This window comes from Pteropus medius, unplaced genomic scaffold (genome assembly GCF_902729225.1).
Source record: "Pteropus medius unplaced genomic scaffold, Ma_sr-lr_union100, whole genome shotgun sequence".
Taxonomy (NCBI): domain Eukaryota; kingdom Metazoa; phylum Chordata; class Mammalia; order Chiroptera; family Pteropodidae; genus Pteropus; species Pteropus medius.
In genome coordinates, this window is record NW_024352784.1 from 8,522,340 (window position 1) to 8,549,866 (window position 27,527).

Here is a 27,527-nt window from a genome sequence, read left to right on the forward strand (position 1 = left end):
TCTCAAGGAAAATTTCCTTGAATGGTTTTATTAGGTTAAACCTCTTAACATTTTATTCTCAAAGTACACTGCACTTCTATATCACATCGAATATAACATACCATTTGCATATGATATATAACATATCAATTGCAATCATATAATTATATATGTTTTTTTAAAATTTGTTTACTGTCTGTCTTCCTTCTGTAGACTCTAAGATCTTTCTGCAGCAGGGGCCTGTCTGCCTTGCTTATTACCATATGCCTGGAACAGAGAGTTGTGCCTAATGTATGCTAGGTCCTCAGTAAACATTTGAGTGATTGCATGAATCATCAAATGGATAAATAAAACTGGCTACTTCAGTTGTTATTATCATTAATGAGAATGCTAATTTATGAATTTTGCTTAAAATGGTAGCTCTTGTTAAAGTTCCAATAGCCCAATTTTGCCTAACAACAAGTCTGCAATGAGACAAGAATATAATGCAAAACATAACCTCAGATGTGATGAATATTCCATGAAACAAAATCCTAATTAAAAAAATATTAGTTTCTGTTCTGTACATGAATTATTTTGCCAACAGGTATCTCAGCATGAGACTGCCTCCACCCCAAAATATCCAGCCTCAAAAGCATATTCAAGTAGTTCTTCATGAGTCCTGTAAATCAAGCTCTCATCATAGAGCTAAGACAGTAAATGAATATTCTCTTTTAAAGGGTGAAAAGGCAAATGCTTGGAATAAAAAGAGTCAAGTTGAATATTTTTACAGCCTGAGTTTCTAGCCTTCTCTGGCTAAGCAGGTAAGCCTGACCCAGAGTCTTGGGCCAGTGCTTCCATCTCTCGTGAAATTTGTGACTCCACTGAGATGGGATATTCCAGAGAGCTGTGCCTTCCATTTTCTCATAGAGGAATTTGGGGAAGGCTAAAAAGCATAACATCCCCCAAAGCATCTAGCACAACACCTGCCCATGCAATAAATATTAGTTTCCTTGGCCTTCATTTCCCTTATTTGGCCCTCTCTGCCCTAACTTTAATGATTAATTAATTAGCTCTTCCTGTGGGTACCTTCATCCTAGACAGTGGAAACTTAAAAGTAACAATAATGTCTCATTCATCTCTCCATCCCCAGCCTTTCTACAATGTCTGGCACACACGAAGCATTGAAGAAAAGTTTATTGATGATGATTGAATGATCCCATCAACAGCCCAGTAAAGTGAATGTGGGACCTTTTATTATCCCCAATTACACAGTGCAAGAGACTGAATCTCAGATAGACAGTCCATGGGACTTACTTACCTGAGGATCCAAGTGATGATCCCCAACTCTTAAGAGTGTATACTCTTAATTAAGGATAACCTTCAGAGTCCTGCATGACCTGGCCCCTCCCCGCCTACCACTCTAGGATTTGCTCTTGCTGTTTTCTCTTTAGTTAAGCAGGACAGCAGTGGCTCTACGCTTGTATTGACTGATTGAAGAAATGTCACATAAATGCTTTTTTTGTGAGGCTAGGCCTTTGCTTTTTTTGTTCTCTCCCACTGACAAGTCCTCCTTTTATTTACCTTTCAATCTTCTGTTGAGTCATCTCCTCTTCCTGGGAGCCTTCCAGGGCTAGCACTTCCCTGTTCTGGGATAGGTCTCCCTGGCTCTGTGTATTGATCATACACTTGCAACATTGTACAGTGACTGTTTACTGGTCTGTCTCCAACTGGACTGTGAGTTCTAATAGGGTAGGAGCTGGAGCCTACTGAGGTTAACAGAAGACACACTAAAAAATGGAGTTCAAATCTTTGTAAAGAACAACTTGGAATACACTCTGGGTCTCACCCTGGCCCTCCTGGTCCAGTGCTCTCTCCCAGACACCATGCTGCTCCACATACTACATAATATGAGCATCAGGAGGAAAAAAATAGATGAAATGGCAGCACAAGCCCAAATTGGCAGCCATCCTCAAGATACTGAGAAGGCTGCCCATCTGCTCTAAATCCACAGTTGTGCCCTCCATGCTGAGAGAGCTGGCAGCAGCTGGCCCCCTGCTGTGAGTGAAGAAAGGAACAATTTATTATAAAGGGCCCTCTCTAAATCAATCTGTGAGTTCGCTCTGGCTGTCTGGGAGCAGAAGCAGCTCGCAGGCATTGTCTTGTCCATGCTACTGCTACCTCTGCATTCCAGACACATTCCACCAGTGTGTTACTAGGGCTGGAAGAAGATGCCTGGTGTTTATTTCTGGGAGCAATTTTAGGAAATCAGAGATTAAAAAATTCGATTCCCTGTAAAACAGACTGGTGTAATTGCTGGCATGTCCCAGGGCTGTGGCTCCCACAGCTGGCATCTGGGTGATACTCATGGTACTAGGCAATAGTTTCTGGCCAATAAGGTGTTTTTATGGAAACTGGTTTCCATGCCTCACGCCTCCAAATATCAAATGATTTCTCTAGCAGCCACATCTGGGAACATCTCTCGTTTGGTAATCACTTACAGTATTTTTATCCTCAGATTTGGGACTTGCAGGTTGGATTGTGATCCAGCACTCTTAGAAAGTTAGGCTAAAGTCAGAGGTGGAAGTTGGCCCTGATGGGTCAATGTGGATCTTTTCTAGAGGTCAAGCTTGTCCTTATTGTAGCCCAAGCTGAAGGTGTTGACCGTCTGTAGCCTTGAGTTGTATACACCCTCCTGCCCTCTGGACAGCGTTGATTAAAATAATCAAGAGTAGCCAATCTTCAGGCTTGTCAGTGACCCACAATGTGGTCTGGTGCAAAAAAGATCAGCCGGACCAATGGCACTTAGTGTTTTGGGAATGAAAATTAAGAAATCTCTAGGGAGCGAGGCTATTGGTGGTGAGAGCTGAAGTTGAAAGGTCAGATGGAGGGAGAGACCAGAGGGGTATTGATGGCCTACATGTAGCTGAAGTTAGGTGGGAGCAAAACACTGAGTAAGCAGAAGCCATGGTACAGAGACATGTGGGTGGGGTGGGTGGGAAGGGGAGAATGAGACAAATGAGTGGAGGAAAGAGGCTTCCTGATTAGAGAGACCACAGAGGCTGCATGCATGTCTGTTCCTTTAACCACAAAAGTCCCATTTATGCATTTGCTCAATGAACAGGCCTAAACTAAGCCCTGAGATAATTGCTGGGGGTACAGGGATGATTGGGGTAAGGCCCTTGATCTTTAGGCACTCACAGTCCTGTAGGGGAGAGACATGTGTAAAGGGACAATAATAGCTCAACATTGTGTGGTAAAATGCCTAAACGTAAAATGTAAAATGGATACAGAGGGAGGAGCATCTACATTTGCCTGGGAAGTCAAGGAAGGCCTTCCAGCCAGGTTGAGAGAGGCATTTGAAATGGACTGTGTAAAAGCCTGAGAAGAAGCACAGTATGTTTGGAGATCTGTAAGAAGCTGGGAACTGCAGAAACATAAAGGTTGAATATTCACTCAAAGAAGAAACATAGGAGTAGGTGGTTATGATGAAAAAGTGAATGATGTAATAGGCACTGGCAAATTAATCTTCAGAAACAAAAATCACAAAATCATGGAGATAGAAGGAACTTTAGACATCATCTAGTTCGAATAGTTTATTTTACCAATGAAGAAACTGAGGCCCAGAGAAGGGAAGTCACTTTCATGCTGCTGTGAAGCTTTCTGGAAATGCCCAAGGATGTAGGGATAGGACTGGGACAAGATCTAGGCCTCCTGAGTTCTGGTTCCAGCCTCTGTGTAAAGGGCAGGTAGCTAGAGTGATGCAGTGGCTTTTCCATTTCAGCCTGATGCTTTATGAAGGTAAGGGAAGTCCAAAGTCCAACTAACTACTTCGGAACAGAAGCACTGAGAACCCAGTGCAGCACACAATGATAGCACACACTGACTCTGCAAATAAAGGCATAAGTGAATGCTTGGTTCTAATGCTTGCTGACAACCTGGAATGCCCTCTTTGTCTTCTCCAAATTCTATTCTCCCCTCAGAACCTGATTCAACTCCCTCTTCCTCCAGGATGCCTTCAGTGATCACCTGGCATCCATAATTCGGAGGCACTCTCTCTTCCATGGCTTCACAGGCTCTGACATTCACAGGACCCTTACACTCCCTGACTATTGCAAAGTGAATTTCCTGCTCATCTGTGTGATTATTTCTCCAACTGGAAGCTCCTGCCCTGTGGAGAGGCTACCTCTTATACTTTCTTACACTCTACAAAAGTCCTGTGCCTGGCACAAGGAAACACTAACAGATTCTTTTGACTTTGCAAAATGATCTTTTCTGCCTTCCCTCGTACCCTTCCAAAGCTAATTGGACTTATTACATTGTTCAATTTCCCATTTTTGTCTTAACATTGAACAACAATTTTAACATCTCTTTATATTCATATGACTCTTCATACTTGAAAAACATACTACCATACCTGTGAAGACCAAAGGTCAGAAAAGTTCAGTGACCCCTCCAGGTTTTGTGGGTAATGCTGATCAAGGTGATGGATGAGCTCAAAGTCACACTTATGAGAACTGAGGGCTAACAGGAGGTTCAGGAGAATCACTGATTTAAACATCTCCAAGTAGATGGAGTTTTGAGGAAAGTGCAGAATATAGAGGCCACCTCCTTCTGCATTTTGGAGTCTTCATATAGGAAATTATCAAAGTGGACAAGGTTAGGAATATTTCATTGCTGACAGTCTATGCTAGTGCAATGATTGCTACCTGGGCTTCATATTCCTCACCCAAATACTAGACCCATTTATTTGACCTACATGGGGTATTTATTTTGTTTTGACAGATAATGATATGCTCTTTCCATTCTCTGATAAGTTCTGAAACAGCTTTTACTTCCTTCTTCCCACATAATCTTCCTCTTAATTTACTACGTATTCAACCTCTGGCTCAACCACATTAATCATATGCCCAGTATACGTCAAAGGAGGTCGCTATGCTGGATCTATTTCATTTGATCTCCAGGTCCACTTTTCATGCTTCTCCACCCTGTGTACCCACAGAGGCCACCCTCTAGGGGAAGCATCAATACTCTTGACCTCTGGTGTCTAGGTTTAGCCAATGGGAAGCACTGCCAGGAGGTGGAAGAGTAGGAGGAGTGTGGGAGTCAGGGTATCTAGTCCCCTGGCTCCCACGCGTTAGGTAGATATCTAGTCCACCAGCTCCCACCCATTGGCTGCAGCACTCTGGCCACGACTCCTGTCAGAGGTCCTCTTCACACAGCCGCTTTCTCTGGTTCTGTAAACTGTCCCTTTGTGCCCAGAAGTAGTAACAGCTCCCTGCTATTACCAGTCCCGTGGTTTACAACCTCTCTTTTCGTTTCCTTAAATCCTGCCCAAATCTTTGCAAATACTCTTTTTCCTAAGTTCACTTCAATTATCCAATTTGAGTGTGCCATCTGTTTCTTGCTGGGACCCTAATGATAGTAACCATAACATTAGGAAAAAAAAAAATAGAATGATTCCATTTACATGAGGCATCTAGAATAGCCAAATTTATGGAGACAGAAGGTAGAAAGGTGATTACTTGGGGCTGGGGGAGTGGGAAGTTCCTGTGTACTGGGTAGAGAGTTTCCATTTGGGATGATAATGGAGTTCTGCAGTTGGGTAGTGGTAATGGTTACACAACAATGTAAATGAACTTCCATTTTGCAGTGACTGGAAACCTTTTATTTCTGCCAAACAACTTAATCATGTTTGGGATGCTGTCTAATTTATTTGTGGTCTGGAAAAAAATGGTGCTTGTACACAATACTGACAGATAGTAGCTTTCTCTTGTCTTATCTTTAGTTCATAGTCCAGTTTATCTCCACTTATTTCATGAAGCTTTCTGGAATTGCTACAACAAGCTCTTGCTCTTCTTCCTGTCTCCGAACCCCAGCAGCACTGTGCCTGCTCTGTAGAAGTTAGCCCATGACATTACTTCTGATTCTAATCCCAGACAGTCGCTTTCAAAAGATTCAGAGTTTTTTGAGGACAAGGGTTATGACCTTATTGCCATAGCTCCCCATACACCTAGACTAATGCCGAATGGTGCTCCACATATAACATATACTTGGTGAATGATTACAACCTCACATAGATGGTATCATGCAATTTACATAATGAAAAGCACCAAAAACCAGAATGTGTTTCTCTCTGGCTTTGATTTCTACTGGCAGGAAGACTAATTTTCTCAAACTTATAATAGCTCAGACTCTTGACAGCAGTTTGACATCCAGGAACAATAGCTGCCTTGGGTGGTTTTTTTTCCCCTCCCCTTTCTTTCAGTTTTCTTCAGTCTCAGAGCCAGGAATTTGTAGAAATAGCTAAAATCTTCAAGGAATAATGAACACCTCTCCAGGAACCTCAGAGGTGGGCAGCATCAACAAAGCTTCCGTTTCACCAGAGAAGAACCATCTGTTCTGCTGGAATTGTTCTTAGACTGTGGATGCATCCTCCTAATTTCTCTGGTTTTGAGTGGTAAACTACATGACCTATTTATATCGCAATCCATTTGTTGTTTTAAGCATAGATTTTTCAGTAGAAGTGAGGATTTGGTTTTGTTCAGACTATAACGAATGCTAGTAAATACTAGTCTCATTCATGGGTGTTGCTCAAATAACCAGTTATGTTAGAGACTTGACCAGGAGAGCCATGATACCCCAAGACTTATTCAGCTCCTGTTCTCTGAATTGGATGTCCTCAAACTAGAATGTGAAGATGAATTAGAATGTTAGTGTGCTCGAGTTCTTAGCTCTTTCATTTATTATAATGTGTTTTCTATTGGTTTGAACGAACTCTACTTTAAAGATAATAACCTACCATATAACAAATTTATCACATTTTAAATTAAGTTGTTTGATGCTTCAATTTTATTTGTAGCACTTATGGAAACTTTTCAATTTTATATAGTTCTTTTATATTAACATCGGCTGGCTGGGTATTCTGTTCCACTGAATTGTCTTTGTGTGTGTGTGTGTGTGTGTGTGTGTGTGTTAGTGCCACATTTAATGCTACTGAGTTAAGTAGGCATTTTAACACATTTTTGTGTGTGTGGGAATATAACTGCTGTAACTTTTCGAGAAAAGCAATTTGCTAATTGCTTGTAAGGGCCTGAAATATGTCCATATCCTTTGACCCAATAATTTCTCATTCAGAAATCTATGGTAAGAAAATAATAAGAAACGTAAAATATTTATGTACTAAGATGTTCACTGCAGTATTATTTATAATAATGAAAAACTGGATATACTGTCTGAGAATTAGGACTTTTCATAGACTATTATATAGCTATTAAAATTTTAATTTCAAAGAAAATGTCAAGACCCAAGAAATGTTTATGATATACTCAGTGATGTGCTAGCAAAGGTTTAACAACAGGTTCTCTGAAAATGCAAATAAAACAGCCCGGCTTTGTGTCTGCCAGTTTCTGTGGTGTACAATATTCCCACCATGGCTGATTTCAAACTCCCAATGTGATGTCACTGAATTCAGAGTTGGAAAGAGATGTGCATGGGCTCTTGTGATCAAATACAAGCCAGCTCCACCAAGCCACTAGTTATAATGCTATGTGACAAAAATAAGATGCGAAGGGTATATGAGGTATGATCTCAACAATGTCAGTTATCTACTTAAAAAGAGGCAGGAAGAAGAGTGGTCCCCTATGAGTAACAGAATTATGAGGGACCCATTTCACACTGCATTTTAACATTTCTCTGAACCTCACAGAATGTTGATAGAGTACCTAAATTATTCTTATAATCAGAAAAAACAATGTTGCTTGTCCCATGTCTCTCCTCCCCCATCATGGAGCTTGGCTTCTTTTGTGATCTCATTGACTCTAGTGACAATACTGCACTGGGGCCTCTTCTGGGGTCAAATCTGAAGACTTGTTCTATCTTTCCAGAGACTTTTCTTTGCTCCAGACTGCCCTGTACTGACATCTGTCTCTTTTCTTGTCTTCTACAAAGAAGGTACTTTATTATCTTGGTATACCAGACAGAGGAATAAGAAACGTATACTTGGGTAACCTCCTGTACAGCTTATGCTTCTGTCGCATGTGATGATGTGTGCCTCCTGTCACACAAAGCTGATGGGAAGTCCTCACTCTGGAAGGAATGAGTCCTCCCACTTCATTGTCAGATGGGGAGCATGAGGCCAGGAGATCAATTTGAGGACCCACAATAAGCTAGTGGCTGGGAACCCAGGGCTTCTGACTCCCAGACAGATGCAGTGTTCATTGCAGCAGTGCTGAAGGCAATAATCAATCTAGAACTTCTCGTGTAGGGACTGGAATGAGAAGGCAATGTCTTAATAGCCCCTCACTTTGTATGAAGACTCACGTGGACATTCAGCACTGTCACTGGGAATTTTGCCTCAGCTTGCAGGGGAGTGGAGCAGTTCTGGGAAAACTTTAAACATTACCATTCTCTGGAAAACAGCTCCCCGTTTTTTCTTTTAACAAGTACATTTTTCGATGTGACCAGTTATGTACTGAAAAGAGGGGATGGTAAGTACTTGGGGGAAGATAGAGAACACGAGCTTCAAAAGCTTCATTTTAATAAGCAACAACTCTCCAGGAAGTCAGTTAGCAACAAAAGTCACAAAGAAAAATGTTACGATTAAAGGGGAAATTGTTTTTTCTACAGTTAAGGAACACCTGAAGTGGAGGCACATCAGCCTTTCTGCCTGGGCAATGTTGGTCCAGTGGGGTGGAGCCTTAATGAAATCTGCTCCACTTTGTAATTGTGAAGTACAATGCCATTGCTTGAACCTCCCACCTATTTTCTAGGATGTGGCATTCTTTCCCTATTCCCCATCACAGAGAACTGGACACTAGGCAGAAACCTTGTTCTCACTTGGATAGTTGTCCTGATTTGCCCTGATACTACTTCCTGCTCAGCCACATTATCCTCTAATCCATCATCAAACACTGTCAGATTCACTCTTAGCCAGCTCCTGGAGTCACTCCACTTATATCCATCCCCCTTATCCTAAGCCAAACTGCCATCCCAGGTTGCCTGGATACTGCAGTAGAGACTCCTACATTGGACATTCTGCATTTACTATCTCTCTTCCAGTCCATTATACACATGGTACCTAGGGTTATCTTTTCAAAATGTCCATGGGTACATGTCATCCATCTGATTATCCATCTTGCTCTTAAAGCAAGATCAAAATCTTCCACATGGCTTATGTGTACTGAAGCATCTGCCCTCCACCCCCAACTCACACTCACCCTGGCTTTCTGGGCTTTGGTCAACTTTCAGTTCTTTGACTGGGCTGTGTTCTTCCCATCTACAGGACTTTTTTGAGCCATACTACAGCTCTTAATGTTGCTAGTCGCAGTCCTAGCAAGCCCAATTTTCTTATCCCATAGCTCAAGCATCATTTCTTCAAGAGGTCTTTGCTGACTCCCCCCACCCCTACTACAACACCTCCTTATGTGACTGGGTCCTTTGTCATATGCTTACAGAAAACCTGTCTCTTTCCTTCAGGACTATTATCCTAATTTGCAGTTAAGCATTTATTTGATTACATCTAATATAGGCAGGAGGCAAGAGAATTAACAATGTTAATCAAGCCACTTTCAGAGACTACAATACTCTGATCAGCCCTGCAGCTAGGCCAGGAGGGCACCTGCAGAACAAAGGAAGATTTCTGCTGGATTACTAACCACCCATTCTCCACACCTGTGAAGAGGAAACAGGAACCAAAAGTCATTCCCTAAGGCTAAAACCATGGGGAACCTATAGATTAAAGGCTGGGAACTGCCAGCAGGCCTTTCACTCTACATATTCTAACCTCTTCATGCTACATACTCTTCCCCTTCCTCACTTTATGTTCATATCGAAGGAAATGGGAACTAAAGAATGACATGTAAACTGAATTCCCTGAACACTCAGGGTCCCTCTCAGTACCTTTACTCTGTCTCTCTTTCTCATAGTCCCTCTCACTTTCTGCCTCTGAGAGGAAACCACACGCTGTGGAGTGTTACCCTTTTTCTAATAAACTTTCCTTTTGTCTCTAACTTTGGCACGTGTGTTGAATTCTACCTTCACTCTCTGCCAAAGGACCCTCTTCTTCTCTTGGTACAGGGCTTGGTCTCCTCCCCTACTTGGGGAAATTTGCCCTGTCCTGTATCACATCCACTTCCTGTTGTAACTCTGGATGCCATGATAACGGGGGCCACAACTCTATATCTTTCATTGTTCACGACTATACTCCCAACATCTACAACAGTACTAGGTAGTAGCTCATTAAAGGTCATTTCAATGAATGACTGAGTGAATGAGATACGACCTTCCTTTGTGAACCTTTTGAGATTGCCCCTTGGGGAGCTGGTGCTTTCTGCATTCATGCTCACCTGGCACTTTTTCATATCCATCTGTCACTTTATCTGTAAAATGGGGCTAACCATATGTCACAGTGTGAAATGGAAGGTAAATTATGATCATAGATCTGGACATAACCACAGTGGCTATCATATAATGGGTGCTCAAAAAAATTGTTTTTTTTTTTTTTTATAATCATACTTGTTTTTCTTAATCATGAGCACTTAGAAGGAACAGGCCTCATCTCATTCATCTGAATAGCCCTTCACAGGAAGGGACTTGCACACAGTAGGTGGGCCCCCATGAATGCCTCTGTGTTTGAAAGATGGGACTGAGACATTAGCTTGCATTGTCCTTGGCTGCCTTTTCCAAGACTAAATCCTTAATTACCTTATCTTGCCGTGAAGCATCTTTTCTGATCACATAACTCATGGTACTCTCTGGCTAATTCATTTTTGATCAACTGGATTGCTCTACACTTACATTCCTGTGTAACGTAGCCTCTGGAGTTCCCCTCAGTACCGGAAGGCAGTCTGACTCATTTGAACAAATTGCTTAACATCTTAAATTAGATTTAACCATGCTTAGAAAGAAAAATTAAGCAGAAAAAAAAGATGAATATCAATTGTCCTCATCCCCACAATCTTCCAAAACTCACTCATTTTACTGTTGACAGCTCCCAAGGCATGTTTGCATTGCTACCGTGACTTGTGCCAAGCAGGAGGTTTAAGTCATTTTTACCATTATCAACCAACAGTCCCTGAGAATGTATGTACTGGGTGTTTGGCACCATGCTCACAGCATTGTAGAAACATTTAGGACCTTAAGATACACACACTGCAGTTGGGGTAATTCATTCACTGGTTGTTAATATCATTAATTTGTCCAGTTATGCTTTTTCCCTTTCACCCGCCCCTATGCACTGTACACCTGTTGAAAAACTATTTATCCTCTACAGCCCAGCTCAGATAGCCCCTTTTCCCAGAAGCTTTTTTATTTGGGCTAAATCTGCACCTTAATACACTTCTATTTTTATTCTCAATACTGTGTTTCTTCATTAAATATTTGTCTTTCTTACTGGAATGTGAGATACTTAAAAGTAGGAAAATAATTATATCCTCAGCATCCAACTGAGTGATTAGCATATCGTACATGTTCAATAAATGCTTGCTGAACTGAATTGATGAATTCATTTGGCTAAAAATATTTATTGCACCTACTATGTGTGAGGTGCTAAGGAGAGCGTTCACACCCTATTCTCTAGGAGCTTGTGATTGTTTTGTGAAATGACAGACTCTTATATAGAACATAAAACAAAGTGTCATAAATGGAATCACAGAGGTATATGTGAAGTGCTATGGGAACCCAAGGGTGTGTAGATGGCTAGCACATACATAATAAATAGACACATCACCATGAAGCAGTAAGTAACCTTTTAGAGGTGACTACTAAAAATTTAGAGGAGGCAAAATTAGTGTGATTGGGATGATAAAAGCAAAGTTTGGCTTAATCCTTTGATATTTGGGGTATGTTTGATTTACATAAGCAGTAATTCCTTTTATCATAATCATGTCAGTGCTGCAAGTTAAAATATAAAATTTTTATCTGCACTGAAAAGGATAGGTGTAGACTTATGAGTGTGTGAAATCTGGGACAGCTGACAGATGCTTGGTCTTGGTCTAGCAACATTACAAGGGTCCTATTAGGGCTTGCCTTCTGAAACCCGTTTGGCTAGGTTTTAGAGCTTGGACACTAAAGAATATATACTTAAGTAAAAATAAAAGAGTTCTGGTTTTGCAAGTTACCACACTGTGGCAAGGCACATGTTCCACTGGGAACCAGGAAAGGCAACTTCCTTACTTCAGGAGTAAGGCGGCAATGCTGAGAAGAACAAGAATGAGAGTGGCTCAGGTCCCTGGTCTCATGCTATGAGAGCCGGATGCATTTACCTTGAGCAACAGGTGGTGGCTGGCACACTGTCAACAGGAATCCAGCATTGTGACTATGGTGAGCTTGGTCAGTGGGGTCAGTTGGAGGTTCTGAGCAGCCTCTGTGTATGGATCACCATGTAGACAGGACAAAAACCCTTGGGACATACCCTAGACAAACATATACATTCATGGAAGCTCCTCTGTAAAATAATGGTGTTAGAACCATTTGAAGCAGTGTCCTATAGTGGAAAAATCAAAGATGGGAAATCAGGAGGTATGAGCCCAGATTCTGCCGGCCTGATAATGCGGTGGAAACACATGTGAGTTTCAAATACTCCTTAGGCATCTTTAGCCTCAGGTCTGGACTAGAGGAAGTCACAGATGCTGGTTGCTAGACCAATTTTCTCTCATCCATGCCACATTCCAGTTCTTCCTGACCTTAAAAATGTATCATCATTTTGTAGGAGAATGTGAGTAGGAAAGATAATCCTTTCCCTCCAAGATCTAGTTCAGAGTCACTTAACCACCCTGTCTATGTTTCCCTTCCCCTCTGCTTTGTTCTGGCCCTTGCTAGGGTGACTCTGTGCCCATTTTCCCTGCAAGCTGCAGAGGAGGGAGCTTAGGCAATCAGAAAGAGAAGCGATGGCAGGGAAAATAGTCACAGCTTCAGTCTAGTTCCTCTTATTAGCTCTTCCTGCCTTTCCTTTAAAGTCTCAGCTCATTTTAAGAGGCCTCACTGTGTGTGCCCACACAGGCCACTTCAGGGCTCCCCCTCTGGAGGGGGAAAAGGTCTTGGTCTCCCCAGCAGCTGGACTACACCACCGGGCAGAGCAGCATGGGAAGGACGCTGCAGGCCACAGAAGAGCACCAGTCGCTACCTCTTTCATACAGCATTTATTGCTATCTACTCCAAACTATAAACTCCAAAAGGGTAGGAACCATTTTTGTTTTCAGCCATCTTTCCAGTGTCTAGAACAATGCCTGGCATATAATAACTGCTCGAGTAATATTTATTAAATTAATGAATGAATCTCTAGACAGCCAACAAAGAAGTCATCTTTGGGCTAGGTACTTTCCCTGGTCCAGCCAGTAGCCACCCCTTGTAAAGAACAGCTGACTCTGTTGCTGGAATTGGGAGTGGCAGGCAGGACTGAATCAGCTAGAAGCGGCCTCTGGGCATGGTAATCCCACATCAATTGAAATATGTGTATGATAAACTGCATGTTTTCTTTCTTTTGTATGAGTTGTCAATAAATGTTTTTTGTCTTTTTCTGTCTCACGAAAAATAAAGTTACAAGAGCCACAAGAAACTTGAAGACATCATGCATATTCAGAGAAGAAAGGGATTGATTCTAGCTAGAGAATAGAGAATTTTTGTGAAGCAAAGATATCTTAGCTGAGCCCTGATAATTGAACTCAGCACCAGAGATGGGGCTGATCAGAAAGAACATGTTAGGCTGAGGAACAAACATACGCACAGGCAAAAGGGTAGGAAAGTGCAGCTGTATAGAAAAAAGGGCAGTTTTGCTTAGCATCTTGTAAGTACAAACTGAAGGTCAATAACTGCCCTGGGTGTCAGATCACAAGCAAATTCAGGTGAGGTATAATCGAAGCCCTCAAGTTTCATATACCCACGACGTGGTTTGGTGGCTTGGATTACCCAGATCATTGCTTCTACTGTCTGGTGGGCTCTGCATCAATGCAAGTAGAGCTTAGAAAATCTCCTGGCTGTCCTGTCTAGAATACGTTTGATGTTCAACAGGTACGGGTGAGATCACTCTACAAGAAGTGATGGGAGTCTGCACTTGCAAAATGCTTGTCTCCACTTTCGGAGTGTTTAATTAGTTGATTCTCACATCTTCAACTGCACAAGGGCACCTGGATAATCCTCATTACAATACTTATTAGCATTTTCTACAGATCAGGAGAAGGAGGCAGGGTGGAGAGAGTATTTGACTGAACAATTTTAAACTTGCTAGAGTCGTGATTCCATGATTTCAGTGTTGCTCCTTATTTATTCAGACTTGCCAAAGAACTATATATTTTTTACCCACCTCTTCTTAAAAATTACCAAATTTTCATTATTTTAAAGACCTCTTGAAAGAAAGAAGAAAGATTTTTAAATGTTTAAAAATTTAGCTCATAGGAGTCTGATTTTCTCTACATTTTTTTCTTTATTTGTCTCTATTTCTGTGTCTGTATCTTTGTGTTTTCCTCTCTGTTCTCTTTTGTCTACTCAATCTCTCTGAAAGGCAATGGAGTATACTGTATAGGAAAGAATACTTGGGGGAAAATGAGGAAGCTTGGGATCTGGGTTCAAGCCCTAGTTCTGCCACTTAAAAAATGGGTATCACTAGGCATATTGCTTAACCTTTCTGATCCTTGGTTTTTCTGAACATATAATGTGGGAGGATAGGGGAGGCAGGGTAGTATCATGAAAAGCAGACAATTCTATTTGAATCAAAAGAACTAGGTTCTTCTGTGGACCCCGTTACATATCCACGCTGTGGCCCCCGTTACGTATCCACGCTGTGGCCCTGAGCAGGTTCTTAAACCTCCCTGACTCTCAAGTTTCTAACTAGGAGGATAAAGATAAAGTGAGGATATAGGGAGAAAAAGAAGAGGCAATAACCTAGCAGGAAGGGAATAGCTTCAAGTTCCGGAAGGCTGGAATTCAATTCTCACTGGTTACTAGCTGTGTGATCATGAGTAATTTACTTATTAATAAGAATTAAGATTCACTGTGTATATATCACATGCCAGGCCTTATTCTAAACTCTTATTTGGATTATCTCAGTGAGTCTTTCTAATCTGATGAGGAGGGCGATATCATTTTCTCTATTTTGCAAATGAGAGAATGGAGGCTCTGAAAGGTTCAGGGGATTGCTCAATGTCAAAAGAGCAAAGACTAGCAGAGCAGGAAAGCAAGCCCAGCTCTTCTGAGTCCAGAGCCCACACCCTTTGCCAGTGGACTATCATGACTCCAAGCCTTCATTTGAGCATTGCAAATCTATGATAAAATTGCTCATATAATAGGTCATATCAATTTATTATATATTAATAATTGATATCAATTATTAATAATTATTATGGCTATATTAGTATCAATAGATAATATCAAGTAGTAATTACCTCATATGGCTAGTTTAAGTAGTAAATGAAATGTTACACATAAACGACTTATCACAGTATCTTACATAATATAATTCTGTAATAAATGTCAACGTTTAAATATTTATTTTTGGAACACGATGGGGTCAAATATATCCTGTGTACGTGAATAAGTGGCTTGCGATGTCTTACGTAGTATGCAAGTCACTGTCATGATGACAATCTCTAACTTTCCTTCTAGCCCTTGATTCAGACATTCTGACTCATTTTCCCCAGGCTATGTCAGCTCTGGTGAAAGTTCCCAGACCACGTTAGGCAGTGATGACAAATGGTTCCAGAGCTCTTTGACTTCTGTATTAATTAAATGTGAGAAAACATAGAGCTCCATAAAAAGATACCTCTGTGGTTTCTTTTTTAACTCTGTACTTCCACCATACCTCGCAGCTGCAACCGCTCAAAACAGCCTGCAACAGAACAGTATTCTATTCATTCAGCATGGTGAGTCACAGATCAGTGATCAAAATTGCATCTCATGTTCCAAAAAGGAAAGATGCACCTTGAGAGGCATGGAAGGCAAAAGATGAATCCAGGGGCTTTGCATAGTTGATGCTAAGGTCACAAATAAGATGCCAAGCTTTAGCCACTTACTCACCAATCATTTATTAAGCCCCTATCCAGGGCTAGTGACTGGAGAAACAAAGTCTGGTGAAGGCTTGCTTCCTCTCTTAGAGGAGAAGGGAAACGATGATTTCCCATCTATTGATTGCTTGCTTTGGGCTGGGTACTGGGCTAGGAGTTTTACATTTAATCCTTACAATAATCCTCTTGAGACAGGCATTATAGTTCCAATTTTGAAGATAAGGGGATTGAAGTTTAGATAATCCAAGGGGTTTGCCTAAGGATCACACTGCTGGAAAGTGGAGGAACTGAGATTGTTGGTTCTACCACACTCTACTATGCCTCTGCTTAGGGAAGCTCACGGCTAGTGGGGGAGGTAGAGCCACATCATTACTGTACGTAGTGATAAGGTTCTTGGATATTTAGTCCTGCAATGCCTGTGGAAACCAGAGTGAGAGCTTCCCAGGAGCTACTGTTAGACACCCCATTCCCAGCCTTAGAGAGGAAGAGGAGGAATCAAGTTCTCTACTATCTGTGTTATCTCAATGCATACATGCCCATCTTTTCCATTCAAACTGCTAAAGGAAAAACCCTGAAGTTCGGGAGGGTGGGGCCGCCTCGAAGGCTGCCACAGGCTTGGCAGCTGGTGGGAGTTTGTGCAGGCAGGGCGTGGCTGGTATATTGCAGGGCAGGCTTCCAGGACAGGCTCCCACAGTATTCCTAAGGCATAGACAGGTCTCACCATATCGCTCCTTTGAACAAAACCCTTCAGTAATTTCTTCTGGTATAGAAAAAAAGCTAAGTCCTCTTTTCCTCTGTGAGGCCCCAGCCTATCTTTGTAACTTCCTTCACCATTTCACTACCTGTCCCCTACGATTCCAGCCATACCACACCCCTCTAATTCATTTCAAGACTTTTTGTCTTTGCTCACTTTTTTTTTTTTTCACACACCACTATGGCTTAAGTCAAATATCTACTTTTCCATGAAACCTTCTCAGATATTCCCAGGTGGAATGAATCACTCCCTCCTCTGCTTTCTCATAGCACTTAGCTGACATTTCTGAAATTGCACAAAGCACAGCTTGCCTTGGCTTACACCTAGCCGTGAACACGTTCCTTATGGAGGTTTGGTTGTCTTGGGTTCCTCCTCAGGCCCTGGCTTGGAGCCCGACTCGGTGTGTGCTCAAGAAGGATTTGCGGAACGGACTAGGAAACCTGAAGTGCACACAGTTGGCTCTGATGTCTGCATAGTCACTTGCCTGTGTGCCTTCGGAACCACCCCCCAACCTTCCCCTGCTCTGCTATGGATTACAGGTGCTGATTCTTGCATATCATAGTTTCCAGCTGACTTTGCACATCACATTTCTCAGGGGCCTTTCTAGGTCCTGAGGTCACGTCATATGGGAATCAGGAAACCTAGATGCTTATTCTGGCTCTGCTACTAAGGATTCTTGGGTAATTCACATAATTTCTCTGAGCTTTAGATGATTCTTTTAATAAAATTATAATATTGAATGTTCCTTCCTTCCTTCCTTCCTTCCTTCCTTCCTTCCTTCCTTCGCTTCCTCCTTCTCCTCTCCCTCCCTCCTCCTCCCTCCCTCCTCTTCCTTCTTCTTCTTCCTTCCTTCCTTCCTTCCTTCCTTCCATTCCTTCCATCCATCCATCCATCCATCCATCCATCCATCTACACACTCATGAAAAACACCGAGCTCTTTCCTTCTGCCAGACAATGGGAATACAGAGGTGGGTAGGTATAGCATGTCCCTACGTTCAGTAAGCTCATACTGGAGCAATGTAAGTACTTTTGGAAGGAGAGTGATATGAGCGGACATGTCCTTTAGAAAATGTAATAGACAGCCTGCTGTGGGGGCCAATGGGAGCAAATTTCCTGAGGGCAGAATGAGAGCAATGGATGGAAGTCGGAGGAAGTCTGATATCATCTCGAGATAACAGGGTGAATTTTCTAACAATTAGAGGAGCTCCATACTGACATTATAAGGTAGTGACATCCTGTCAACAAACATATCCAAGAAAGAGTTGGATGTTGTTCTCACAGGTGGCAGGGAACATTTTCCTGCTTTAAGGAAATAGACAAAATGGCTCCTAGGATGGGTTTTTAATTCTAAGCTACTATGATTCGAAAAGTCAAGATTTCTATGCTTGAAAGCAGTGGTTTTGAAACTATTTTTAAAAAGCAGCATGACTTTACCTTTAAACAAAACTGCATGGAATCCCAATTTATAAAAGAAGTAAAACTGAAGCAGCTCTGGTTAACATGCAGGGTTCTACTCTCCTGACCTTCCCCTCAGTTCCTGAGAATATAGGTTAAAAATCACAGCTTTGAAGAATCTAGGACCTCTGTCTTTCTTGTGGCTGAGCAGATCTGTGCTGTCAGGCCCTGATGGTCCCAGGTCCTCCTTTCTTCCCCTGACCATGACCTGTATCCTGCACATGCAGTCCCTTTCTCTACTCCTAAGACTCTCTCTGCCCTTAGCTATGAGAGGTTAAGGATCTGACTTGGTGCCATGCAACTTGTAGCATATGGCTCCAGACCCGGCTCTGACACTTCCAGGCTTTGATGTTGGGGATTCTGCCAGCAACTGACTCCTAGTCTCCACCTTCCTGATTCCTAGTCTCACCTGCAGTCCCCATCAAGGCACCAAAATGTTTCCCCCCATCTCCTTCTCACTTTGTCCCACTCCATCCTTCCCTTCATCCCTGGCCCTGAGAACCTCCGTTGTTGGGCCCTGAGAACCTCTGACCATGCCCTCTGATCCAGGCCCAATGCTCATATCTGGTCCTCACATCAAAGCCGTGAGTCAGGTATTAATATCGTACCTGTGCCGCAAATGAGGAAACTAAGCCTCCTAAAGTGCAAGTGACTTGCTGGGAAGCTGCTGAGCTGAGATCACAACACAGCTCTGCCTGGCTCTGGAGCCCATGTCTGTTCCATACCCCAGGGTAACCCAGTCCCTCCTGTGTCTGGGCTCTGCCTTGCCCTTCCTGGTTGTCCTTTCAGGTGCCAGGGCCTCTCACTGCTTGAAGACAAACTTTCTGCCTGGTTTTCTGAGTCTCAGCTGTCTCTGAATTCAGCTTGGGCTTAATCTGCTTACACACCTTAATCTGTTTACACACGTTTATTAAGTTCTCACTATGTACTGGGCATGGTTTTAAACACTTTACATGTATTGACTTATGTAATCCTTTCAACAGACCTATGAAGTAGGCATATTTCTTATACCCATTTTACAGATGAAAAAACTGAGGCCCAGTGAGGTTGAGTAACACAGTCACACAACTGTTAAATGGCAGAGTCAGTACAAACGTGGGCATCTGGCTCCAGAGCCTGAACTAATGGCTAGACCCTGTCTACAGAGTTTTAACTGACCAACTTGTGTCCTCCTCACCAGTCGTGGTAAGACTCAATGACATAGGTACTCAGTGGGGCTTAGTGACTATCCCTCCCTAGCTGGGTCAAAAATGGTAACTACCCTACATAGCTACTTTGACATGGGGCCATTTTTTATTCAAGCTAATAAATAAATCAATGATGAGAGCTCCTCACTCTGTGTGTGTGTGTGTGTGTGTGTGTGTGTGTGTGTGTGTGTGTGCATGTGTGTGTCTGTGTGTGTGTATGATAGAATGGGGAACAAGGGTACCTCTGCACACATTACTTGGTTAGACAGCTTTTCCATTTCCACCTATCTGCATCAAAATATCTTGCTTTGCCTCAGTGAATGGTTGAAGTTGTGGGTTAACATATTTACTATTTCATCTCTTGTTCCAACCTGGGCCGATTTTTTGTGACTGCTTGGAACTGTGAGTTGGGAAGGATTCCACAGTCACAATTGGTCTCAGCAAGAAAGAGAATCATGATCTATTAATAATGTCTGCCGTGTGCAAGGGATAAGAAGCTGATGCATGTGAGTCATTTATCTGATAGCCATAAACTGATTTCCTATCTTGACTCTTTCTTATCTGTTTTGTCCTCAATCTGTTAAGCGAGGGCAGGTCTATCTTTATCCTAAGATGTGACCTGAACTTTGCCAGAATATCTATCTACTTTGTATCTGATGTCCATGATATGAACACAAAGTGGAGTGGGAAGATGGGAAGACAGCGAGAGGGATTTACAACAGAAGTGTTGCTTGAGTATATTTTGTCTTGGCATTCCTTCATAATTCAGATAGAACATAGATGTTTTCATTAACAGCTTAGAAAATCAGTAGAGAAGCGCTTGCGCGCGCGTGCGCTTGCTCTCTCTCTCTCTCTCTCCCCCTCCCTCTCTCTCTCTCTCTCTCTCTCTCCAGTTCTTGGGCACGTGGCTAGGAGAGCCTTCCCAGTGGCACTGTCCTGCATCCTATCTTGCTGGAAGTCATGGCAACATAAACAGCAGCTCTGCTGTTCTGGACTCAGTGTTCTCCCTCTCAGTGCTCTTGTACTAGGTCCTGTTAAATCGTGAGATCTGCTGTGCTTTCTCTCAGGTCTTTCCAAAGCTGATTTTTCCTCATTTTTTAGGTTTTAACTCCTATGACTCTACCTCAAAATGGCTCTCCTTCAGCACCCTATCAAATATTTTCCTTGGTCATTCTCCATTGTATTATTCTATTTTATTTTCTTCATGTTTAGCTTCATTGGCATGACTTGTTTTTCTTGATTTGTTTACTCATTAAGTAGTCCCTTGTATTTGTAATGTAAGCCCCATTATTTTTTTCTTGTTCATCACTGTATCACCTACACCTCTGAAAAGTAAAACAAAATCCCAGAGTGATGCTAGGAATTGCACGTGTGGTCATCTCTGAGGTGAATGACAGCTGCCATTTCAGCGTCGGCTGGGGGTTTTGACCATCTGGTACAGGTAAGAATTTTTTCTTGCAGTAACCTGGATCTCTGAAGTCTCTTACTATCCAAATGCATCCCCCTTACTATCCAAAAGATCCCTTGAAGATCTTTTTCCCATGGCGCACACCCATATGCCCTTCCAGCGGGCCTCCAACCTGAGGTTTCCATCAGATCTGTCAGAGGCTGGAGAAATCAGATATCTGGTAGTTTCCATTCTAAGAGTGAATTGTAGCTCTTCGCTCACATGACTTTCCTGGACCAAGCCCAAGAGTTTCATACAAGCAGAATGAGCCCATGTACCCAGTTTCTTCCACAGTGACCTTATTGATATGATCCTTTTGTCACATTCCTCTGATATCCCCTGAAATCTTCAGTGACCATCTCCTCATCCCCACAACCAGTGCCCACAGACCAAAGTCTAAGGTCTTTAGACTAAGGCTCAAGGCTTCTCAAATCTCTTTGTCTCTTGTTCTTTTGAGTTAAATCAGAAATGACCCTTGGCTTGTTCCCTGAATATGCCTTGCACACATTCTCTTCTTTTTGTAGTCTGTGCCCAGGTACCATTCCTTAGGCAGTCTTTCTGGTCTCCCTTATCTTTGGGATGGATGACACCCCATAGTCCCCCAACCCTCCTGCAGATTCCCGCATTGTTGCACACTGACATGTGACTTTCATCTACATTTTTCATGTTATCCTAAATAATAAGTCCATAAAATAATACTTTTTACCTATTATTCTCAATAATAATCCTAGAATAAGTACTCTCTAATTTCTTTTTGCCTTTTTAGTGTACCTAGCAGAGTGTCTAGTCCAGTCAGAATGAATAGATTCACTTCTCCATCTTTATGAATGAGGAAACAAGAGCTTGGAGTATGAGTGTCTTGTCCAAATCCATATGGCTGGTTGCCAGGGGAATCAAGACTTGAACAACAATCTCTTATATTTAAATTAGAGGCCACACACTCAAACATCCAAAGGGACTAGGAAGATTACATAAGCACTAAAACAAGTGGGTGAAATACAATCTGAAGTGGGGAAACTGTCTAGGAGAGAAGCCACCAAACGGCTCAGCTGACAATCATCAGGTGGGCATGTGGGTCCAGATCTGCCAGACATTCAGGTTCCATGGGAAGCTGAAATTTGATTTGTATGTGACATCTCACAAAATGTTTAATGCTGCCAACTAAGTTCTAAGTAAAACTATCATATGGTCTAACCACATCCCCTCTTTGAGCAAGACGAAGTCTCAGTCTGCCAGTTGGTGACCCCTGCTTTTTATCTCCATAAAGCTACACTGGATATGGTGCCATGGATCAGGTAACTCAGACTTGCAGAGTAAGAGACACGTTCCAATTGCCTTTGTGGTCAAAGGGCACTGACACTGGGCTGATCTTGGGGCCCTCAAGGTGAGCAAGATGAACACCCTTGAGTTTCACATGGATGTTTTGAAGTTGTGTCAAATCCAAATGACAGGTTTCTTGGTCATTAAAACTGGCCAAGAACTCCAGTGAGGGTCTGCAAATGGGCTCTGCTGTGGATAAATGTAAATCAATACAAATTATAAAAGGGGCCCTGAGTGGGTTGGCTGGCTGTCAAGAAAGATAAAATACTAAAGAACTGTTGCAAGGAGATGGGTCTCAGAATGCTTGGCTATTTGGAAGTAGAAGGCAATTAACTATGTTCTAATTACATACATGGGGTGGGGGTAGTGTTCAGCTTAGAGAAAGTGATCAGTTCTGCCTTAATATAGGCACTGAGAGCCAGGCGATGGGAGTTTGGGCCACGCTGATTCGAGCATGCATTTATTATGACAACATGAGCCAGTATTGACCTGGAGACCCTAATGCAGGGCATCGGCATATTAATAACAGGCCTTTACATGCTCTAAATGCTGGGGATTAAAGTATTGCTGTGCTTTAAAATATAAATGAAATGGTGTCATTTGGATTTGCAAAGATCACGCTCAGGTTATCATGACTACATGAAAATTGAAGTTTGGGGAGTGAACAGAGACAGTATGGAGTCAGCACTAGCTCACATCTTAATTTCACTCCCTAAAAGCCTTATAACCTTGAATATGTTGTCGAACCCATTTTCAGTCTCAGATTTATCATCATTAAAATAGGGATGGTAACATTTTCCTCTCAGGTTGGTTGGGAGATGACTTTGAAAATGTACTTTGCACAGTGCCCGGCACCAACTGGATGCTGTATGCATGCCTATTTCACTTCCCTTTTCAGCCTCCATAGTACTTTATCTGAGTCACTCTTAGGACTTGGCTGGCTTTCTATCTAAATTTTATAGTTTCTCCGGCCATATATTTTCCTCTGTTAGGTAATGAATTAGAGTTTTCCACTGATTCATCTTTGCATGTTTCCAAAGGCAGGCCCATAGTAAGGACCCAGTCACTATTAGTGGCACTGATGGATCCACAGATTAATGGCACAGAAATTGCATTTTCCCTTTTAGTCATTGTGCCCTGTAGTTGCTCTGTCACACCAGGATATACACTTCAGAATGAACAGGTGAACCTGCTAGCCCTGGTGTGTGCGTCCTTTCCTAAATCATCACTGCTCCAATATGGACTAACGGCTACTGAGTATAAAAGGAGAAGCTATAATATCTGTGACTGAGCGTGAGAGGAAGATCCTAGGAGGCTTACTTGAATAGATGACTTTTGAGGTGAGCCATCAAATATCAGAGAGATTTTTCCAGGTAGAAAATGGGAAAAGGCATTTCAGGCAAAAGAAACAGCCTATACAAAGTTATGGAGGTGTGAAAACAGGATATATAGATAGAGAAGGAAGAGAATTACTATCTGACTTGTCTTGATAGAGAAGTAGTGCCCTTCCTGTTTTAAGGGGAGGAAACAAAGAGTGATTAAGTTTAGTAATTTGTTCAGAACATATAGCATGAAAGTGTCAGGGCTGAATTTTGAGTTCAGGTCTGACAGTAATATTCTGATTCTCATGTTATATGGTGAGAGAAGGGTACAGCAGGCTATAGGATGGGAATTCACTGCAATTCCCCAGCGTACTAATGTTGACTTCAATCCCCAAAAAGCACAGGGTCTGCTTCTCTGAAACTGTATTCTCTTTCAGTTTTGAAAATTTTCCCATGAGTTTGAAAGTGATCCTTAAATCTCCAGAAAGAAGTACAATCAGGCAAGTGAGGAAAGAGATCTATCTTTCTCGTTTCATTTTGCAAGTTATAGCTAAATTGCTTGAACTATTTTCCTACTTGAATTTCAGACAACTTGCTGAGATCCACATTATCAGATTTAGGATGTTTTTGTGCAAAGCCTTTTTATTTTATCAGGTGCATTTCACTCTACCACAGCCCAGGCTAATTGCCCCGACAATGCCTCAGGAAATTGGGTTGGCAGTTTGCAGAGGAGCTGCAGACAGGCATTTCCACAGGAGGTGTTAGTCCAGGTGCATGGGGGCTCCTGATAGAGCATCTCTGGAGACTAATTTGGGAGGCCTCCTTCTATCTGATGCAATCATCTTTTAGATTCCATGGGCCTCTGGGTTCTGATGACAGGCTGAGCTGTCACACTATCTTTTTCCTAAGTTAAGTGCAATCCTCAGTGTGACTTTTTTGTTTCTTTCAATAAGAACATATAAATACATGGTTACTCAGCCAACCCTATAAAGTAAAAAAGGGGGTCATTCTGTCCCGGAGCTTCAACTTTGGAGTCAAATAACCTGAATTTAGAATCCTTCTTCTCCTCTTACTAGCTGCGAGGATGGATGAGCATTTTAACCACTGCGTAACTTAGTCTCCTCAACTAAAATATAGGAATATCTTTCTTCTAGGGTTGTGAGAATTACATAAAATAGCATTCATAAAGTTCTAAGTACACTTCCTGGAATATACCTCCCCAGTTCCAAATCCCTGATCGGAAAAAAAGTTAAGCAAGTTAAGTGATAAATAATTCAAGTGTCATTTTTATACTATGACAAAGATATTATACTTTATGTAGTAGATATCAAAGTTTACAAGACATTTTAAGATTAATAAAGGAAACCTCAATGAAATTTTAAATTTATAGCAGTTGCCTTCGGCTAAGACTCCAGGTCTCTAGAGGGAGACAGCTTTGGCTATTGTTGAGATTTAGTGAAAAAACTCAAGTCAACTCTGGTCCAGTCTTCCAACCAATGAAGGAAGAGTCGAGTTTTTGGCCTTTGATGCTGTTCACACATTTAGATGTCCTTCTCCTAGACAGAGTCTCGAAATTGTCTCTGTGAATAATTATACAATTACTTCATCGAATCACAGAATTATGGAGAGCCCAAAGGGAGATTTTATTACGCCAGGTGCATTTCACTCTACCTGCCACTTGACATAATGGGCCCAGGATGGTTCTGGAAATTGGTTTGCCACTTGGCAGAAGACCCAGAGACAAGCATTTTCACAGGTGGTGATAGTTCAGGTGCAAGGCGGCTCCTGGTAGAACTTTAGGAACCAAAGGTAGGACTAGAGACAATGGAACATGCAACATTATTGGTGAAAATGTTGGATTTTCCATAGGATTTAGAATGGGATTTTGAGCCTTTTCAAGCTGATGCTAAGGGGAAGGAGATCAACAGGTGACCTCCTGACCACACAAGTATTTAATATAAAGGCTATTTAATAGGTCAGGGCTCAGGAGTCTATGTCTGAGTTCATATTTCGGCTCTTGAGATTGTCAGGTCACCTAACTACTCTGAACTTCAGTTTTCTCCCCTCTTCAAGGGACAGCTAATATTAGTAGTTACCTCACTAGGTTGTGGTGAGGGTGAAATAAGCATGTAAAGCTCTCATTGTAGAGCTTGGTCTATGATAAGCACTCAACAAATGGTAACTTATATCTCCCACCACCACTATTACCACAAGTAAGCTTAATGTATGGCTGATTGTGCTCTTCCACATCTGTAACACACTTTGTCTAAGCCTCTTTTATGATTTGAGTTGCTTTCTCTCTTGAATTAACACTATTGGTTGTCTGTGTCATGTCTCCTCTAAGCCCTTGAGCACCATGACCTTAGCTGATTTACCACCATGCCCTTCCAGCGTTCAGCACAGGCTGAGTCTTGGTTCAGATTCCCAGGTAAACCGCATTGCTTCCTTGTTCCTTCACCCCCGAATGAAAAGCACTTTGTAGTTATGCTTTCTTTCTGTGGTCACCAGTTGTTCCTTAATTTATTTGGAAGGTAGAGACCTAAGGTCTGATGTTGATTCAATTGGTTATATTGTGGTCATCTGAATTTAGGCAAAACGCATTTTGAAATATGAGTGAGAAACTGATTTTAGCTCTATGTTTTAATAGTGTTGGTGGGTTTATTTGTATTTGGGCCATTCAGTCCTCAGCCTAGACTTTTACAAAGATCAAAACCATACCCAGATCACCCATAGAAAGATGTTACGGCCATCTTTGTGGTTCAAGCTGCCCATTTTTATGGGCAGCTTGAACCACAAAACATGGACCAGATCTGAGCTCTGGCCATTACATCAGAGTCGGGCCTCAGAAGTGCCATTTTCTTCCTGTTAAAGGTTTCCTGAGGACCAGCAGTCTGCCAGGACACCTTCACAGTCCTTTCTCTACTGTAAGAGTGAGCAGTGTGTGCCTCAAGAGGTGAAAAGACTCATTCTCTTTTCTGGCCAGGAATCCTATTTTTCTTCCTCTTGGGGCCCCGGGAAGGTAGGAGGGGTTTGAACTTTCTTATTAAGCCCTTCACTTAGAGGGAAAAGAATCTGTACCTCAACCCACCTCTGGACCTAGAAAGTCAATCTCTGATGGGACAGATGCAGGTTAGCATTTAGTGTTGAGTGATGCATTTGATGACCTGTGGTACTGTGGAAAGGACATGTATTTTAGAATTAGGCAGATCAAGATTTGAATTCCTGCTCTGCCACTGACTAGTTTAGGCAAGTCACTTCTTTAAGCTTGAATTTCCTTTCAAAATAGGGAAGATACCATTTACCTCTCAGGACTGAGAGAATTTAATGAAATAAGATATTAAAAACACCTAGCAGTGCTTGCTTGGCACACAGCAAGCACTAAAAAAAAAGTTTTTCTTTTTTGTTTTTCTTATTCATTTGTTCAAAAGATTCATTTATGCTGAGAGTGGATTGGATTATAGGGTAACTGAATTCTGATGCAGGCTCAGACATCAACTCTCGGTGCACTGGAATATGGCAATCTACCTTTCTAGATGTCAGTTTTTCGTCTTTAAAAGAGATGATAGGAAATTTGTTCTAGAACCGGGCTCCCCAATCCCCAGGCTGCAGACCAGTACTAGTCCATGGCCTGTTAGGAATCGGGCTGCACAGCAGGAGGTGAGCAGCTGGCTTGTGAGCGAAGCCTCTTCTGTATTTGCAGGTGCTCCCCAGCACTAGCATCACCGCCTCGGCTCCACCTCAGATCATTAGGCATTAGATTCTCATAGGAGCACCTGTCCCTGGTGCCAAAAAGGTTGGGGACTGCTCTTCTAGAGTGTCTCTAAGGTCCAGTCTAGTTTTAGCATTTTAGATTTACTGTAGACCTTCTTTAAGGATAAATTAATAGCCTGCTAAGAAATCTTAAGATTCTACTTCTCTCTCACTCCATAGATATTTGCTTTTTGCTCTGTCACACCAAGCAGATTTCAAGTGCCCCAGTCAGTTATCCCTCCATTGCATATCATTAACACAGCCAAACCAACTCGGAAATCTGCGTAGGTGTCATCATAGCTCGAAGAATATTTCAAAATGATAAAACTGAATCTTCTG